General features: G+C 40.5%; 2 non-coding genes across 2 annotated transcripts; one reads left to right on the top strand and one right to left on the bottom strand.

Moving 5' to 3' along the window:
• Positions 1-122: 122 nt before the first annotated feature.
• TRNAG-GCC (transfer RNA glycine (anticodon GCC)) lies at positions 123-193 on the top strand. Its single transcript has one exon. It is a non-coding gene; the product is annotated as a tRNA-Gly (tRNA).
• A 164-nt stretch (positions 194-357) lies between these two features.
• Positions 358-431, bottom strand: TRNAM-CAU (transfer RNA methionine (anticodon CAU)). The gene has a single exon. It is a non-coding gene; the product is annotated as a tRNA-Met (tRNA).
• Between the last annotated feature and the right edge of the window lie 4,569 nt (positions 432-5,000).

The following is a 5,000-nucleotide window of genomic DNA, read 5'->3' as shown; positions in this document are numbered from 1 at the left end:
ATTATATTTCATTCTTGTATCTGAATATTTGGCCCTGTACATATGATCCAGACGCATATATGATATATGATATATGTCATATATGTGTGGACATATGCGTGCGTATCAGGAACGCAGAAAATGCGGATATGGTCGAATGGTAAAATTTCTCTTTGCCAAGGAGAAGATGCGGGTTCGATTCCCGCTATCCGCCCACGGTGAAGTAATGTATTATGATAAGATAAGAGATAAAATCCAAAATTAAATTCGAACTACTAATGCTAACTACCCCCCCTAATGCTAACTACCCCCCCCCAAAAAAATAGTTATTAATTAGAATTACACCTAAAAAGATCTTTTTTTTTTTACAAAAAAATGTTGCGGAGACAGGATTTGAACCCGTGACCTCAAGGTTATGAGCCTTGCGAGCTACCAAACTGCTCTACTCCGCGCTGAAGAACCGGGAACTTATGTACGAAGAAAGATTGGATACGCCCCTCTACCATATCCGTACAAATAGAATAGTCTATTTATACAGAATGGTAAAGAGGGCTCCTCTATCTTCTATGATAATAGATCATAGAGATTCATACAAAAGATCATAGAGATTCATACAAATACGAAAGGATATTTTTCTCTTTACCAACTTGATCTTATTGCGCCCGGTAACAAACATGCATGAAACATTTCTCGAAGTATGTGTCCGGATAGCCCAAAGTCTCGATAGTTAGCTCTAGGTCTTCCAGTCAAAAAACAACGTCGATGGAGACGTATAGGTGCACTATTACGTGGTGGGGATTGCAATTTTCCATGAATTTCCCATTTTTCACTCAATGATGGAACTTTGCTTATTTTTTTTTTTGAGGATCGACGAATCAAATGATATTTCTGTTCCAATTTCTGCCGCTTCTTCTCCCTCTGAATCAAACTTTTTCTTGCCATAATATAATGTTCAGTTCCTATTATTATCAATGATACAGTTCGGATCCTAGATGTAAAAATATAAGAAGGTAGATCCTCCCTCTCCATCGAAACAAATGAGATTGTTGCTGATACAGTACATAAAAAAAATAATAAATAACTAAATTAAAATTAACCAAATTTTCCTGATGTAGAGGCAATCAAGAAAGCTGCATAAGTGAATATATAGCCTACGGAAAAGTGGGCTAATCCAACCAATCTTGCTTGCACAATGGAAAGAGCCACTGGCTTATCTCTCCATCGAATCAAATTAGCCAAAGGTGTGCGTTCATGAGCCCATGCTAAAGTTTCAATCAATTCCTGCCAATATCCGCGCCAAGAAATTAAAAACATAAATCCAGTAGCCCAAACAAGATGTCCAAATAAGAACATCCACGCCCATACGGATAAACTATTCATACCAAAAGGATTATATCCATTGATAAGTTGTGAAGAGTTTAACCATAGATAATCTCTTAACCATCCCATTAAATAAGTGGAAGATTCATTAAATTGTGAAACGTTACCCTGCCATAAAGTGATGTGTTTCCAATGCCAATAAAAAGTAACCCACCCAATGGTATTTAACATCCAGAAAACTGCCAAATAAAATGCGTCCCAAGCAGAAATATCACAAGTACCGCCGCGTCCTGGGCCGTCGCAAGGAAAACTATAACCGAAATCCTTTTTATCTGGCATTAACTTGGAACCACGTGCATCTAAAGCACCTTTTACTAAAATCAGTGTAGTTGTATGCAAACCTAGAGCAATAGCATGATGAACCAAGAAGTCCCCAGGACCTATTGTTAAGAAGAGTGAATTACTATTCTCATTAACAGCATTCAACCAGCCCGGTAACCATATGCTTCGACCTGCATTGAATGCTGGGCCATTCGTTGAAGATAAGAGTACATCGAACCCATATGAAGTCTTACCATGAGCGGATTGTATCCATTGGGCAAATATAGGTTCAATCAAGATTTGTTTTTCCGGAGTACCAAAAGCGAGCATAACATCGTTATGAACATAAAGGCCCAAGGTATGGAACCCAAGAAACAGGCTGGCCCAACTTAAATGAGATATGATAGCTTCTTTGTGGTCTAACATTCTTGCCAATACATTATCCTCATTCTGTTCTGGATTGTAATCTCTAATGAAGAATATAGCTCCATGAGCAAAGGCTCCTGTCATGATAAACCCTGCGATGTATTGGTGATGAGTATATAACGCAGCTTGAGTAGTAAAGTCTTGTGCTATGAATGCATAAGCAGGTAAAGAGTACATGTGTTGAGCTACTAAGGAAGTAATAACCCCTAAAGAGGCTAGAGCAAGACCTAATTGAAAATGAAGCGAATTATTGATTGTGTCATAAAGACCCTTATGCCCACGCCCTAATCGACCCCCTGGAGGAATATGTGTTTCTAAAAGATCTTTGATACTGTGCCCAATCCCGAAGTTAGTTCTATACATATGACCAGCGATCAGGAAAATAAATGCAATAGCTAAATGATGATGAGCAATATCGGTCAGCCATAAACTTTGCGTTTGTGGATGAAATCCACCGAGAAGGGTTAGAATGGCAGTTCCTGTTCCTTGGGAAGTACCAAATAAATGGCTACTCGAATCAGGGTTTTGGGCATAAAGATTCCACTGACCCGTAAAAAGTGGTCCCAACCCTTGAGGATAGGGTAATACATCTAAAAAATTATTCCATCTGACGTACTGTCCCCTGGATCCTGGAATAGCGACATGAACTAAATGTCCTGTCCAAGCCAAAGAACTCACTCCGAAAAGTCCTGACAAATGATGATTTAGACGAGATTCGGCATTTTTGAACCACGAAACGCTTGGTTTCCATTTTGGTTGTAAGTGTAACCAACCCGCTATTAAGGATATAGCAGAAAGAAATAATAGAAAAAGAGCTCCAGTATAAAGATCTTCATTAGTGCGTAATCCGATTGTATACCACCACTGATAAACGCCGGAATAAGCGATATTCACTGGACCGGTAGCACCTCCTCGAGTAAAGGCTTCTACAGCTGGTTGACCAAAATGAGGATCCCAAATTGCATGAGCAATAGGTCTTACATGTAAAGGGTCTTGTATCCATGACTCAAAATTTCCTTGCCAAGCTACATGAAAGAGATTTCCGGACGTCCACAGAAAGATTATTGCTAATTGCCCAAAGTGAGAAGCAAAAATGTTCTGATAAAGACGTTCCTCAGTAATATCATCATGACTCTCGAAGTCATGTGCGGTAGCAATACCAAACCAAATACGACGAGTAGTGGGGTCCTGAGCTAAGCCTTGGCTAAACCTCGGAAATCTTAATGCCATAATGCCTTTCAAATCCTCCTAGCCATTATCCTACTGCAATAATTCTTGCTAAGAAGAATGCCCATGTTGTGGCAATTCCACCCAGAAGGTAATGGGTTACTCCTACAGCACGTCCTTGTACAATGCTCAAGGCTCTAGGCTGAGTAGCAGGAGCAACTTTTAATTTGTTATGAGCCCAAACGATGGATTCAATGAGTTCTTGCCAATAACCACGGCCACTGAATAGAAACATTAAACTGAAAGCCCAGACAAAATGAGCACCTAAGAAAAAGAGACCATATGCAGATAATGAAGAACCATAAGACTGAATTACCTGAGATGCCTGTGCCCATAAGAAATCTCGAAGCCACCCATTAATAGTAATGGAACTCTGCGCAAAGTTTCCTCCTGTAATATGAGTTACTACCCCTTGATCACTTATAGTACCCCAAACATCCGACTGCATTTTCCAACTGAAATGGAAAATAACTACGGAAATCGCATTGTACATCCAGAATAGACCTAAGAAGACATGATCCCAGGCAGATACTTGACATGTCCCCCCTCTTCCAGGTCCATCACAAGGAAAACGAAAACCAAGATTTGCTTTATCAGGTATCAAACGGGAACTGCGAGCAAATAGAACACCTTTCAGTAGTATCAATACAGTCACGTGGATCGTAAATGCATGAATATGATGGACTAAGAAGTCTGCGGTTCCTAATGGAATAGGTAACAAAGCTACTTTGCCGCCTACTGCTACCAACTCACCACCTCCCCAAGTTAAGCTGGTACTTGCTGTTGCACCAGGAGCTGTTATGCCGGGTGCTAAAGCATGGGTGTTTTGTACCCATTGAGCAAAGATGGGTTGTAATTGTATAGCGGTATCTGAAAACATATCTTGTGGACGCCCTAAAGCGCTCATGGTATCATTATGAATATACAAGCCAAAACTGTGAAAACCCAGAAATATACATGCCCAGTTAAGATGTGATATGATTGCATCGCGGTGTCTAAGGACACGATCTAATAGATCGTTGTATCGAGTAGTTGGATCGTAATCTCTTACCATAAAAATTGCTGCATGTGCAGCAGCACCAACTATGAGAAACCCACCGATCCACATGTGATGTGTGAACAACGAAAGTTGTGTACCATAGTCAATAGCTAGGTATGGATAGGGAGGCATGGAATACATATGGTGAGCTACAATAATGGTTAAAGAGCCTAACATAGCCAGGTTAAGAGATAATTGAGCATGCCACGACGTTGTTAGGATTTCATAGAGTCCTTTATGGCCCTGGCCTGTAAATGGACCTTTATGAGCCTCTAAAATGTCTTTAATGCTATGACCAATGCCCCAGTTGGTTCTATACATATGACCAGCGATCAGGAAAAGAATTGCAATAGCTAAATGATGGTGTGCAATATCGGTCAGCCATAGACCACCTGTTATTGGGTCCAATCCTCCGCGAAAAGTAAGAAATTCCGCGTATTTTGACCAATTCAAGGTGAAAAAGGGGGTTGCTCCCTCGGCAAAACTGGGATAAAGTTGAGCCAAAAGGTCCCGATTCAAGATAAATTCATGAGGAAGCGGTATCTCTTTAGGATCAACTCCAGCGTCGAGAAATTGGTTAATCGGTAAAGATACATGGATTTGGTGTCCCGCCCAAGAAAGAGACCCAAGTCCTAGTAACCCCGCTAAGTGGTGATTTAACATAGATTCTACATCTTGGAACCAAGCC

This window comes from Musa acuminata, unplaced genomic scaffold (assembly GCF_036884655.1).
Source record: "Musa acuminata AAA Group cultivar baxijiao unplaced genomic scaffold, Cavendish_Baxijiao_AAA HiC_scaffold_1098, whole genome shotgun sequence".
Taxonomy (NCBI): Eukaryota; Viridiplantae; Streptophyta; class Magnoliopsida; order Zingiberales; family Musaceae; genus Musa; species Musa acuminata.
This window is presented reverse-complemented; position numbering and strand designations above follow the sequence as displayed.